The sequence below is a fragment of the Camelus bactrianus genome, chromosome 10 (genome assembly GCF_048773025.1).
Source record: "Camelus bactrianus isolate YW-2024 breed Bactrian camel chromosome 10, ASM4877302v1, whole genome shotgun sequence".
Lineage (NCBI taxonomy): Eukaryota > Metazoa > Chordata > Mammalia > Artiodactyla > Camelidae > Camelus > Camelus bactrianus.
Genome location: NC_133548.1, coordinates 17,942,685 through 17,958,187, shown reverse-complemented (window position 1 = coordinate 17,958,187; position 15,503 = coordinate 17,942,685). Strand labels below are relative to the sequence as shown.

The following is a 15,503-nucleotide window of genomic DNA, read 5'->3' as shown; positions in this document are numbered from 1 at the left end:
GGAGTAGAAATATGTCTTTATAGACACTGGGGTGTGTGTGTCTGTGTGTGTCCATGTGTGTCTGTGTCTGTGTGTCTGTATGTTGGTTTTATTGGGTTTTTGCTTCTTTAAGATCTGACTACACTGTCAGAATGAAGCATACAGTCAAGCAGGGCAAAAATCTTTCATCTTAGCAGGTCCTCAGGTTGGATATTGAGCTAAGCTCATTAGAAAGATAAACCTTCAGGATTTCACAAAAGCCTTCACCAAGCTACATCCAAAGATAAAGACTTTAGTTGAGGAAGATCTCAAATACAAAGCCCAGGGAGGAAGTGCTTTAAAAGTGAGAGAAACTCGTACATTCATTCTCCATAAAATGCCAACTTAACTTTTTTCAGTAGTACAAATTTGGAAAGGGAAATAAAAAATCAGAAATAAACAAGATATTAGTTTGCCTTGGAACTTTTGGATATCCTTTTACCATGTGATTTTATAGGCCCTCCCACTTAAAGATACACTGAATTCCTTGTCTTTGGAATCTGCTATGTGATTTACTTTGACCAATGGAATGTCAGCAGACACGATGCAAGCAGAAGATTGAAATGTGCTTGGCCTTTCACTCTTGTACTTCTTCCACCATGAAAACAACATATCCCAAGGACTCACTGGACCCAGAAGGATCAGTGACACAGGAGTAACTCTGATCTGAACCCATGACCTGGAGCAGGGCCCAGCCCGGCCCAAGATCAGCAGAATGATTCTGACCGGCACACAAGCATGTGAGTAAGAACAAATGATGGTGATTTAAGCCACTGAGTTTTGAAGTGACTTGCTATATAGCATTTTATGGGATAACAGGCTAATAGAAGCTTTTAATCTGTTTTTATTCAAAAACTTCATTGAGAACATGATGAAAGTTGTAGACTTTCTTCCTAGTAAAAACACATAGATAAATTTAAAATTCTGCATGCAGTTTCAGAGGATTCATTGACCTCCTAAATTGCCCTAGGAGACATGATTATTAAATATATTTGTTTTGTCATATGCCTAATAAATTAAATTTTATCTGAGTGAACTAGCATTTCAACTTAAAATAATACGCAGAGGAGAAAAAAAATGTATCTGGTTTTGCTTTGTAAATAAATTTAACAATTTATTTCAACATGTCCCCCTTTTTTCCCTCAGCACCTACATGCAACCCATAAGCAAGCACAATTGATAGCACCTCAAAAGCATATTCTGAAGTTGTTCACTATTCTCCACCTCCACTGCTACTATCCTAGTTCAAGCCACCATCATCTCTCACCAATATGATTGCAATAGTCTCATACTGGCCTCTTTGCCTCCTCTCTTGCCCCTTTACAACCCATCCTTCATCTGACACCCAAAGTGATTTTCAAAATTTTCCCTTGGCAATATTTTGTTAGTCCAATTCAAAGGGCAGTACGCACTTATGTCAAGAAATCACCTTAAAATTCAGTTTAAAAATGAAGTTATGTTCTACCCAGTATGTACAATGGAAAGAAGGCATAATGCTTTTAAAATAGGTTATCCATCCATTCATATATCTAGCAGTGTATGTATAAAAATAAATAAGACAGTAAAGAATCTTACAGGATGGTAAGCAAAATAGTTCATGAATCCACTTGTGTTCATGCGCAAAATTTTTAAAAAACATTATAAATCAGAATAATTTATAAAATGTGTAACCTAATATTAATTAGAAAGAACCATGAATGCATTGCTAGTTGAGAAAACTCAAACCTACAAAGACACAGCACACATCCGGGGTTCTCACCAAATTTGCAAAGTTTGTTTAGTAAGAAGTATTTCAAAAGGATTTTTATAGCATTTTTGTGTACATTTCTGACTCCAGACTCTTTTAACAAAGGGCACAGTTTGCAAATGTATAAAATACAATAAAAAAAAAATTCTCCTGACATATGCAAGTCTCATTGTCCTAGAAGTAGAGCCTGGTAAATGTTTCCCTTCCTTTTTGGCCATTCCATCTTTTGGAAATCAGAGGAGACAAAAAGACTATCTGGACTGGATTGTGGGGAAACCATTGGTGATATGTAATCATAGGAATTTGGGGAGTTTAGTGGTGTCACCATGGAATTTTGTAAGTGAAATTATCCAATTAACAAACAAAAGATATTAGATTATCAGCTACTTAACCCAGAATTTAGAAAGGCAGATTTCTAAAATTTCAAAGGAAAAGTATATGATGTTGGGGTCAGAAACTCCCAAGAGGAAAATTACTCATAAGAGATGAGAGAATGTTTAGAACAAACATCCAGCTATGTAGGAGTTACAGGTATACAGGGAACTCTCTGATAATCTCAGAACTAGATAAATAGTGATTCTGGTGATGATCCAACTAAGTGTCACTTGCTTAAATAAAAAACCAAGAATTTTCCTTGAATCTTTTATTTTCCTCACTAGCATGTAATGCACATCAATCCTTCACATATTCTTATAGCTTTATACCAATCTTTTTGACATCATTGATAACAGGGCCATCGCATCATCTTTGTACATAGCTTCCCAAAATCTGAGCCTATGAAAAATATTGAAGACAAAAGATAGTACTTTTAATTTATAGTCATTACTTATTTTACATTTACATTTATTTTATTTATATTTACATAAATAAAATAAGAAAGAACTACTCACCTACTTGAGGAAGGTGGTGTAATGGGAACAGACAATATCAAAACAACATTCAACAGGGCGGGGGGAGGTTATACCTCAAGTGGTAGAGTGCATGCTTAGCATACACAAGGTCCTGGGTTCAATCTCCAGCACCTCCTCTAAAAATAAATAAGTAAACTTAATTACCCTTCCCCCAAAGTAAAATAAATAAATAAATAAATAATTCTTTTTTAAATCCAACAAATACTCATCGCATGCCTGCTTTGTGCCAGGCATTTGTTCAGCCCTGGGGACACAGCAATAGGGGATACAGAAATATTTGCAGTGTGTCACAGTCTAGCAAGAGGAGCTATTTTAATTTAGGTGGTCAAGGCAGACTTTTCTGATGAGTAAGGTTTAAACTGCTGCCTGAAAGGGAAGAGAAGCAAACCAAATGAAGAAATGTGATCAGCAAGTCCAAAACCTAGGAAAGTAATAAATTAGGCATATACCCAAAAGAGTTTTAATACCATAAATAGTTGGTATATGATGAGTAAAGCACAGAAATAAATCAAATAATGTCTGAGAGTTATGTAGGGATAAATCTTTTAGAATTGTCTAGGGTAATGAATTTGGCTTTCACTCCAAGGGCAACAGAAAGTCACAAGGTGACTTTAAGCAAAGAAGTGAGTGACACGATATGATTTGCATTTTGAAGAGACCATTCAGCTGCTATGTGAAAAACTGATTGTTTTTCAGAGACAAGCAAGGAGGGTGGGGCAAGGAGACCAGTCAAGAGGTCACTAAAATCAATTAGAAGAAAGATAAAGATAGCTTAAACTACCTTGGTAGTAGCAAAAATGAAAGATGTCAAATGTGATTTGTAGATACCTCCAACAGTTGTTAATGATGGATTAGATTGTGGGGTATGAGGAAAAGAACACTGAAGAATGATGCCAAAGTTTTTGGTAACAATAATCATAGATGATAACTAATTAAGTAAAGTGGAAATCCATGGGTCAAACTGATATAAATAGGCAAATTAAACAATGAGAAGAGAAATTATTTATTGACAATGGAATGCCAACTAATGTTGAAAGAATGATATTACAAAATCATCATTTGACAATCACCATCATAATAATTTAGCCAAAAACTACCAATACATGCAATGACTTATGAATGAAATTTGGATGTAGATGGGGTATTTACAGAGTCTCACAGTACTTTCCAAAAATACTTATTAATATAAAAGTAAAAGAGTCACTACAGGGTGGTAGAAGTGATCAAAGTCAACGTGACTAATAACTAGACCAACTGAAATTGCACACAACCTGTTAGGATGCAATGAATGAAAAGATCACGTTGATATCCACACCCAAACTGCATAACCTCAATCTAATCATGAGGAAGCATCAGAAAAACCCTAACTGAGAAACATACAAATTAACTGGCTTGTAAACTTTAAAAAATCAAAATTATAAAAGCCAAGGAAAAACTAAAGAAATTTTTCCAAATTAAAAGAGACTATTGGGGGGAGGTGGATATAGCTCAGTGGTAGAGTGCATGCATAGCAGGAAGTCTTGGGTTCAAATCCAGTATCTCCTTAAAAAAAAAAAGTTAAATTAATAACCTAATTACCTCTCCTCCCAAAATAACATAACTACCTCCACCCCCCCCAAAAAAAGAGGCTATTAAATAAACTAATTATCTCCTCTCTCTCAAAAAAAATTAAATTAAAGAGACTATTAAAAGAACTATGACAAAGAACTGAAACACATGATTTTGGATAACTGGCAAAAGCTGAATGAGTTCTGTGGATTAAGTAGTAGTAATTATCCATGTTAATTTCCTTATTTTGATAGTTGCATTGAAATCATAAGAGAGTGTCCTTATTTGCAAGGATTACACACTGAAGTATTCAAGGGAATTGAAGCATCATGACTACAACTTCCTCTCAAATGGTTCAGAAAAATAGTTTTGAACTATTTTTGAAAACTGAAAGTTTAAAAGCATTTTAAAAGAGATAGGAAAAATAGTTGAATTATTGTACTATTATAATTTTATTTTCTTTTGGGTTTTGTTTTTGATTTTGTAAAAAGAATAGTCTTTAAACTGAATTGAAAAATAGAAGTTAAGATAGATGAAAAGATAGTAAGAGTCTCTGGGCCGGAATGAATCAGACAACAGAATGCTGAAACCCAGATATGTTTGCAGAGTCACAGTGTTAAATTTCTGAAAATTCACAGGGAACTGGAGAAATGACAGATTACAGACAGGGAAATCCTCTCCCCCACCCCATTGTGGATTTGGAAAATACAAACCTATAAGCCTGATACTTATCCCAAGCAACGTTGTGGAACAGGCTAATAAGGATATGACTCGAAGTGTTTTGAAATGACTCGAGATCACTTAGAACCAAATGAACTAACTAAAAACAAGTCATGGTTCCCTTTCCTCTTCTCTTCTTTAAACCAGTGGTTTTAGGTTGATACATCATGATATTGTTGCATGAAATATGTCCTCATCATATACTATCAGAGATTCACACTCTGCAGGGATATACGGTGTGCTCAACAACTACTGTTAATGAGAGAAGGGGAGGGAGACAAGGAAGGAAGAAAGGAAGGAAGAAAGGAAGGAAGGAAGGAAGGAAGGAAAGAAGGAGGGGTATGTGCAGCTATGAGATTTTTTTTAAGTACTCAGTAGTTTATTGAGGTGAATCAGTAAATGACCAAATAACCATACTAAATGCATTTCATTTATGAAATAATTTCAATCTGTTCAAGAATTAATGTATGCATCATCTATTCCCTTCGAGATCCTTCTGTCAACCCTAATTCTCCTGAAAGCTGCCATGTCTTCTCTATTAAATACTAAGTATAGTCTACCATCCACCTCTACTTTGACTTCCACTGGTCCTCTTCAGTATATGGGAATCTGCCTTCAACTCTATCACTCCACAAAAAAATTGTTCTCTCTGTTGGACACCAATAATACTCCAATTTCCAAATGCAAAAGCATTTTTTGAACCCACTCCCACAGAAAACAGACTACTAAGATCATTTCTAACTATAATGCTGTGACTTTAAGATCCTTTCATTGTGTGTGTGCCCATAATTAAGGTAGACTTCTTTATAGCATGGAGAAGCTATTATTAATAGTGTTTATGCCAATTTCTAAACTCAGAGCAATTTAGCTTTTCAAAGAACTTTTAAAATGCATTCTGCATGTGGCATGTGATTTAAGAGACTCTGAAACGGGGAATAATAAGAGAAGATGAGGTAAAGATATGTGAAATAACGAGAACGATATAAAAAAAACTAATGGTGTAATCCGATGAATCTTGTCCCGTAATACAAGACTATGACAGTGTTTAGATCAAAGGAAAATGATCTTTACATAATGTAAAATTAACCTATGGAGCTCTGAATCAAGGGGTATTATTGAGGTAAATTGCTTAGCAAGTTTAAAGGTGGGAATGAGTAACCTTTCAGATAAGGAGAAATTGCAAAGTCCATTCCAGAGGCTGGGATGTTTTAAACAGTCTCATTTCCCAGATGGAAGGCAGAGGTAACCACTATCTTAATCCCTTGCTATCTACTGTAACTAGAACTCTCAGCATACAAAATAGAAATATTTGTTTAGTTAGAGGCCAATTAGATGTGCATATGTGTGATGTATAAATGTGTGCACGCTAACAAGCACACAAACAACAGAACACTATTAAGAAGAAACAAAAATAATGAAAAATAAAATAAAACAAAAGCAAACATGAAATAGCTGAAATTATATTACCTAATTTTTTCATTAAAGACAAAGGAACATGCCTAATCAATTGAATGGCATCCTTTCTACAATATTGTGTTGAATAAAATACCAGCAAAGCACAGTTCCAACTCTCTTTCTAATGGTTAATTTCATAATATTTGCTATAAGTAGAGTTTTTGGTAGAACAATATCTTGTTGATTACACTACCAGTCTGGAAAAAGAGCTGAGATTCAAGATCCTAGTTTAGGATACATCCTTGACTGGTTATAACACTTCAAATACTAAGATGTAATGGAAAGAATAATGGCTTTGAGGCCAGACAAGCACTGAGTTTGAATTATCAGACTGAATATCTTCATCAGTTGTCAACCTTTATTTAGTTATTTAAATTATTAGTCTCTATTTCGTATCTGTAAAAGGGTAAACTCCTATGACTGTAGTAGAACCTAAAAATTCCTCATACATTGAAGAACCCAATAAATATAATTTCTTTTTTCTTCATTAACCAGCTAAGAGTTTTAGTTTCCACACCTATAAAATGAAGATAATAATTATTGGCCAACCTATCTTAAAGGATTATTGAGGGGACAAAATGAGGTTACATATGTGAAAATACTTTGAAAAAAGAAAATTAACCACAAAGATTAGGGTAGTATGCTATCCCTATTATTCATTATTGACTTGTGTATGGAGATGTCCATGCTAGACGAATGCCAAGAATACATGAGAACCAAAATACTAAATAAAGCATTTGTAATTTTCTTTCTTTTTACAATTAATCACTATTATTCATGAGGATTATATTAGCATTATGTCTACCTTTAAAAAAGTCCGTGATGAACAAAGTGTTGAATCTTTACACCACCATTTACTGGCATAGGGCAGGTTACCTGAATGTCAATTCTGTACTAGGCAATATTCTAGGTGCGTAACAGATGTTTAAAATTCATAACAACCCAAAGATGCATTGCTGCTTCTGTATCTTCATTCTTCCTGGGTAATTGTATGGGTAAGAGCTAATGTACATAAATCATGAACATCATACATGGAAAGCATTCCATAAACAAGCACTGTAGTTATTATTACCATTATTGTACCATGGAGGAGAGGGATTTCGTTTCCTTAATAGATGAGGTATCTCCAAAGAGGAGAAATGGCTGCATATAGTTACAAGACCAGTCAGGCTCATGTACTGTCTAATAACCCTTTAGACTCAGGTCATATATTATCTGCCCTTTTGAAAATCATCCCAAAGACCAGAATATCTGGGTTTCACCGGAAGATTAATCAGTATATGTTAAAACTTATCTTTATTTTAATCTACAACCATGAGACCTCAAAAAAAAAAAAAAAGTCAAATTGTAGAGTGGAACTCAGGACTGAATTTAGTAGTTCCAGTTCACAATGATGTGCCCAGAGAAAGCCCCAGAAAACAATCAAGCAATAGCCTTCCTTGGCAATGCAGTCTACTGCCAAATTTTCAGCACCACCACCACTTTTGCTGCTTCCCAGAATCTTTTTCTTATGTGGTTTTAAGCCAGGATTTGCCAATGAGAGCACCTCCCAGGAGAGCTGGAGAGTACAAATGAAGCTGAAGTCATTAATCTTAAGAGGTCATAAGGGTCCGGCAATGCAGCTTCCAGACCTCCCCAGAAGCTCCCCACTCTGCAATCACAGCAGTTTAGCAGGACTTGCTCTTTGGTGGGCTTCCTCTTTGCAATAGCCAGACTCAAGTGGTTTCTCAAACTTCCTCAAAAGTTCCCACTATTCTATCTGCGACAGTGCTTTGGAATGGTTAGTGATTGCTTCTCCAGTTCTCTTACTATAGCCTCCACTTCCCAGCTACTCCCACATTCCCATGCATGCTAGTTCCTGATTTAAAGCATTTTCATCTTTTTTTTTTTTTTGTAGTGGCTCTGTCTTCATGACCGAACTAGACTGTTGCAGGCTACCTTTAGAAATGCACTTTGAATTGAATCTCTTTAGCTTCCCTATTTCTCTGTATTTCTATAGTTATATGTTACCCTGCAGGGACATATTCAAAACTTTTAAAAATATGCAGGAACCACTGTTTGCCACTTTCAGGAGTAAACCCTATTTTATTTCAGACAGCTGCCATGCAGAGTTGGCTATAAGAGACTTTCATTCATTCATTCAACAAACATTTATTAAGTGCTGACTCTGTTCCAAACTCTGGGGAAAACAATGATGAGACATGACTCTACCCTCATGGAACTTACAATTTAATAGGGAAAATTGACATGAATTAAATATCTAAACAAGGAAATGTAAAATTCAACTGTGACAAGGGCTAGGAAGAAATTCAGTGTACACTGCCAGTCCATACAGGAAGGTTTAACCCACTCAGAGACATCAGAGATTTCCCTAAGTGAGTGATAAAAATGAAAGGATAATAAAATAGTCATGAGGGGAGAAAAGGGTATCGCTTGCAGAGAATATAGACAGTGTAATAAAATGTGGTGGAGAGCAAAGAGGGAGATAATGGTAAATAGAAAGAACTAAAAAGTGTGTGGCTAAAGCAAGGTAGTAGTGGTGGTAGGCAGAGTGAGGATGCTTAGATAGGAACGGTGTGAGACAGGAAGTGGCCAAACCACACGTGTCAGTGTAAGCCATGTCAGCATTTTATTTAATCCTAAAAGTAGTGGAAAGTCACATTTTTAAAAAGGATACTTGCATGATCTGATCTACATATTTTAAAGACCACTCTGACTAAAGATCAATGAATGGATTAGAGAAGGGGCTAAATAAAGGTTGGGACTTTAGGGAACTATTTCAATAGCTGGAGAGAGGAAATAATCACTTCCTTCACAAATAGGAAGACTCAGAGACAATAGGTAGATAGTATGGTAGTAGACAAGATGAATTCAAGATAAGTTTAGGAGGTAAATCAACAGGAGGTGGTGCTATATTGGATGAGGGAAGTAAGGGGAGGGAGGGGAGCAGGATTCACCCTAGATTTCTGGACTGTACAACTGGATAGATGGTGGTGCTAGTCACTAAATGAGGAACAGCTGTATAGGACCAGGCTTTGAGGGGAGGACATGGTTTGACTGTGGACCTTTTATGTTTGATGGACCTTTGAGATATTCAAGAGAAGTCATCTAGACAATTAGCTAACTGTGCAATAGGATTGAAAATGCATACTCTGTAAATCAGAGGTTCCCCTTGCCCTCGCCATTTTTTTTCCATTTTCCAAAGCTTGTCTCATCAAGTTCTTAGCCTCAATTCGTTGTTAAGGCGACAGATTATCTGAAAGCCATGATCATGCGATGATACCTAAGATTTAAAGGGAAGACAATCATGGTGGGATTCATCCTGATAGCCTCATGCAGGAAAGAAATTATAGCCCAGTATACTTGGCTGTTAAGTATAGGACTACTGGCAAAATCTTAAATCCCAAAGTTGTCCACGTGAATAAGGAATGAACAACAGCCACCTAAGGTGGCAGTGAACTTAAGTAGGTAGTTGAGCATGGGGGTTCAGCTGGCCCCCCAGATCAGGAGGTAAAATCTGGAGTCAGATCCCAAAGGTAGAGGTAGAACAGGCTGTGATTCTCTCAGAGGAGATGCAGACACTATGAGGGTCCCAGTATAGAATCTAGACTCAAAGGCTATAAGAGCCAGACCCACAAGAAACTGCTAAGAACATATCAATTGTATTGATTATACCCACTAAAAACAAACAAAATAAAACTTGGGAAAAAAATGTAGTAAAAAGACATCTCAAAAATGATTTGAATACAAACTACTATACGTGAAATAGATAAGCAACAAGGATTTACTGTATAGCACAGGGAATTATATCCAATATCTTGTAATAACCTATAATAGAATATAATCTGCAAAAAAACCTGAATCACTATGGTATATACCTAAAACTAATGCAATATTGTAAATCAACTAAACTTCAATAAAAATTATTTGATTTTAAAAGCTTCCCTAAATATTATATTTACCTTGTTTTTGGGTGAGATGTGAATTTTATTTTATCCACACTGGTATATCTTGCTCAAGAAAGATGTTTTTGGAGGACTGAAGCAGATATGCATTTGTTCTCTAGAGGATAAAAATATTATCTCACATAGGTAGAAATTACGCTATGGTGTACGTAATTGAGATTCTGAATTCTTTTCATACAAGTATTTTTCAATAAGCCTTACTTGATATTTAAATTTTGCATCAGAATAATAGGTACATGATGTGAAATAATGATAACTATGATTTTTTCCTATTCTACCAATCTAATTCTTCACTATCTATCCCCTCTTTATTTTTCTACCAAAACAGTGAATATACACAGACCACCACCACTTTCTCAGGTTAATATTGAGTCAACTGTTAGTACAATCAATCATTATCAATAAAGGGCATTGTTTGGGCTCTGTCTTATACATTATACTTATTATAATGGTCACTTTAAATAAATAGATGGGTAATTTGGCTCAATGTGTCTTCACTGTATTTTTAAAAATCAAATTAAAGACTTCCTCAATGTGAGAAACCATGTGATTCTCAGGTATGCCCAGTGTGGCTGGAGCCAGAGAAACTGATACATGATTGAATTTAGGTGTGTTGTTCATTGAATCATTCAGTACTTGCTGATAGCCTGTAATGTTCTTGAAGCTGCTGGAAACAGCTGGGAAAGAGGAGAGGGTGTGGGAGAGGGGGAGAATTTACAGTCTCCTACTCATTCCATTCACAAGTTCAGAAGGAAAAAAAAAAAGAGATACAGAAAACACTTGTAACAAGAGTTTCACCGCCTATAACCTATATGCGAAAGTATAAATGAGTATCAGAAGGGTACAGACAAAAAGTTAAGGGAATTCATTGGAGTTATCATGCTACGGGTAGAATATGAACATAGACTTTCTGAAGGAAGACTGAAGGCTAGGTAGGGTGGTTGGAGAGGCATTACAAGCAGAAATCAGAGGACAAGCAAAGGCAGTGAGGTGGAACAAGCAGGATGCATAGGGACAGCAGCAAGTAGGTCGGCTTTGACTCTGCTGATTCTCTCTCACCTCTAGGTCTGCGAACATGGTGCTCACCCCCTCTTCTCTTCATATAGCCGTGCCCTAGTAGCTTACACCCCTCTTGAACCTAACTTTGGGGAGTCAGCCCTAACCCTAGACCAGATTAAGTTTTCTTCTTTTATCCTATACTTCCCTGGTCATGATATTCACCATCCTCTACTATAACTGCCTACCAACTCATCAGTTGGTATCCCCTGCTAGACTGTGAACAGCTTAAGCACAAAAACTCTGTTGTAGGCTCAACTACCCTCCAAAAGATGTCCATGTCCTAATCCCCTGAACCTATAAATGTGTGTGTGATCTTATAGAGTAAAAAGGACTTTGCAGATGTGATTAAGGAACTTCATATTGGGAAATGATCCTGCAATATCTGGATAAGCCCAATGTAATCATAAGAGTAGTTATAAGAGGGTGGCAGGAGGACCAGAGTCAGAGAGAGAAGACGTAATGATAGAAGCAGCGGTCAGAGAGGCAAGCAGATGCTAAAATGCTGGCTTTGAAGATGAAAGAAGAGGCCATGAGAAAAAGAACGAAGGTGGCCTCTAAAGGCTGGAAAAGATAAGGTAACAGAGTCTTCCCCAGAGCCTCCAGAAGGATCACAGCCATGCCGATGCCTTCATTTTAGCCCAGTGGAAAAGAGTTTAGACTTCTGACCTCCAAAGTTGTAAAATAATAAATGTCTGTTGTTTTAATCCACCTAGCTTATGGTAATTTCTTTCAGTAGCAATAGGAAACTAATATGGACTCTACCATATGTTTTTCCCCCTAACACCTAATCCAAGGGCTTGAACAAAATACATATGTAATTAATAAAATTATTAGATGAAGGAAGAAATGCTGTCCTGCAATACGGAGATTGGAAGCCAAACACAGGAGTGATGGAGGTGAAAATAATATCACAAGAGATCCCAAACAATCCTGAGATGGAGCCTAACCTAAGCTGGTGGGGTCTGCAGTGTTGCAAGGAGAGGGCCAAATAAGCATAAAGAGAAGCAAGGGGTGAAAATGGCTGGGAACTTGCTGCCACAAAAAACTAGACTGCGTCTGGAACAGTCCGCTAAAGAATTGAGAAACGTTATGAGCCAAATCTTCTAGCTGCCACGGGGGTTTTCAGGAGGAGAGCAGTTTTGACTTGAAAGGGTTCAACTGTGAGTTAATGCTCCAAACAATCAGGTTTGGGGATAAAGTAGTGAAAGGCAAGAACATTTTCTCTCTTGCTTATTTAATTTCACATGACTTCAAGTATTAATTGATTTTGTTCAGATTTTGTTTACCTAATTTTCAGAGGGTTAATACATTCTTCATTTCTTGCAACACCATCATCACTGGTTTGCATAAGATTTATCTCCTGTATTATTTATTCTCATTTATCCCAAATATTCTAATATATTTGATATTTACTCTTTTATTAGTATCAGTTTTTACAAAAACATGTGTTATTGTTTTCTCTGAATGCGTCTTCAACACGGTTTATGCTGTAAGTCTCAGTTTGTGTCTTACTTTTTTAAAAAATCTAGTATTGTGTTTTTAAGATTTATGCATGTTGCTAGGTGTACACCTTCTTTTGCTTCTAGGTGCTCGTTTGTGGATCCTACTATATTATACTTATTCACTTCTCCAGGGATGAATACCCAAATCACCCAGATTGCTTCCAAATCTTTACAAACAATGCTACAATAAATATCCCCATACGTGTCCACTTATAGATCCAAGTAGGAATTTGCTTGAATGAATATTCAGAAGATGACCTGCTAGATCATAAGGCATGTGTATATATACTTAATTAAATGCTGCAAAATTTCGACCCTGAATATCTATCTGCACCAGTTCTCCCTTCCATCAGGAATCTATCAGGGTCCCTACACCTCCACAAGACAGAGGTGAGCCCAAAGAGTAAATGCCTCCAGTGTGCAATTAGCAGAGGTAGCAATTGGAACTTCTCTCAGCCAAAACTAATCATATAATCATATCCCTAAAGCTAAGGTTTTCCTGGCTAGATGAAAGCTTTATCCCTCCAAAGGGAGCCAGTGACAAAAACAAAACCAAAGAAACCCACATAGAGAACATGAAAAAAGTCATTAAACAAACCACTGCTTTCACTCTGCTTCCTGCCTGCATTCCTGCATTTACAGTGTCTGCCTTTGCTCCCTCCTTCTTCTGCAAGAAGATTCCTGGGCTCCCAGGAAGGGAGGGAGGAGTGAGAAGTGAGAACCTCCAGGAGAGAGCTCTGGCCGCACTGGTCGGTCCTCTCTTCCCCTCAGGTGACACTTCTGTTCCAGGCAGCTGCCTGGGTTAGTGCTTTATTTAGAAAGCATCGTCCTCCAAGGCAGAGCCCAGTCTGTGGCACTGAAAGCAAAGCCAAGTCGCCCTCACACAGTGAGAAAAAGGGAGGAGTCAGGGCCATGCAGCAGGGGATCTGTTTATACTGGCTCCACACCAGAAGGGCTGAAAAACCGCTTACCACCCACTGGCCCCCTTCTAAGTCACTGGCCGGAACTGCCCTTCCAGATATGCCCTTGCGACAGCTCAGTTAGATAGCACCCACCTGGCAAGACTTCTCCAAGCCAGGGAGTCTGAATGTTGAGTACCTGCTACAGTGAGATTCCAAAGAGACGGCTCCCCAACATCTACACAAAATTGCCAACCTGAGCTCACATCAGCACCAAGGATAGCCTCAGCCATGTTTGTTACAAGGTTACAGGACTCAGAGAGATGGAGAGGAAGCTATCAGGTCATCCAAATGTGGATTCCTGGACTGAATTCAGCCCCATGTGGCTGAAGGGTGCAGAACCTGGAGGAAATGGTGTGGCAGGCTAGGAAAGCATCTCGTGCTCACCTGTCACAGAGCAGAGTGTTGGGGAGGCCCTTCTGGCACACACTTCACACCTTTAACCTCGTCTTCTTCACCATGTGAGGAGAGAGGCAGGCGGAGATTCAGTGGGAAGAAGTGCCCACAGTAGGCAGGTGGGCCAAATCAGAAGCTGTCTTCTCCACAGAGCTCTCTCCTCCCCTACACTAGCACACTAATATACTAGTAACTGGGCTGTAGACTTAACTGCAGTACTGGGCCTCCTTCCACATGATTACCTAAGGCCCAGAAAGTTTGTCACTTGTCTAAGCTCCTGCTAGTAGCAGAGTCTGAATTCAAACCCACATCTCTTTGACACTGGAAATTACTCTCTTTGCAGACATTATACTGCCTCTCTCCTGGGTGCTTTTATAGATCTATTTCTCACCCTAAATCATTATAATTTATTCATATTAGTCTCTGAGCTCTAGGGCCAGGATGATGGCTAATTCGTTTTTATAATCCTCACATCTGACATAGTACCAAGCACAGAATGGAAGCAAATACATACAAAACAGTTTTTATGTGCCAGGCACTATATTCAGAACTTCATGTACATTAACTCATTCAGTCCTTTCAACAACTCTAGGCCACAGGCATTATAATTTGCCCCATTTTACAGAGAAGAAAATTGAGACACAAAAGTTAATGTGTCCAGGGTCACATAGCTAATAAGTGGGAGTGCTTGACCATCTGGGTGAGAGTCTGTGCTTTTAAACACTGTATTACTCTGCCTTTGAAATCAACAATGTCTGTAGGTTGGATTTTTAACCCTTTCAGCTCAGTGGCATTTCACAGCCCAGACTGCATAATGCAGGTGCCCTATCCATGTACATACAGCCAAGGAGTACACCTGGTCCAGAGTGTTCACACCAGAAAACAAAACCCAAACTTCATAGTCTGTATCTCTTCCCCATCTCTATTAACAAATCAGGATTCATTTTTGTCATTAACTCTTGGGCTTTTGTCATGAATGCTTAGTATTGCCACTTGCATTTCTGTAAGAGTGGAACTGGCTTCAATTATTCAGAGTATCCTTTATCTGTTTCCTAGGTGCCAGACAGTTCAATGTTACCCAAGAGCCTGGAAGAATCACTGAATAACCAAGAGGTTCAATGCAAGAAAGGCCTGCTTGATCCTTGGGTATCTGGCACTTATGTTAATATTTTTATTATAAATAAATCATATAAGACAGAAAGTCCCAGTGTTTGAGACTGTCT

The 15,503-nt window shown here is 37.6% G+C and overlaps 1 long non-coding RNA gene across 3 annotated transcripts in view; it reads left to right on the top strand.

Annotated features, from left to right (window-relative positions):
* LOC141578846 (uncharacterized) overlaps positions 1–15,503 on the top strand; it is a 104,679-nt gene that overhangs the window by 51,313 nt on the left and 37,863 nt on the right. Inside the window, exons 2-3 of one of the 3 annotated variants that reach the window (XR_012509617.1) lie at positions 476–758; positions 15,337–15,471. The exons of 1 other annotated variant lie outside the window; for it this stretch is intronic. This is a non-coding gene — a long non-coding RNA (uncharacterized LOC141578846). Of the gene's footprint in view, positions 1–475; positions 759–15,336; positions 15,472–15,503 lie in introns of those variants that run through there. One more of the 3 variants, XR_012509615.1, reaches the window with a different exon arrangement.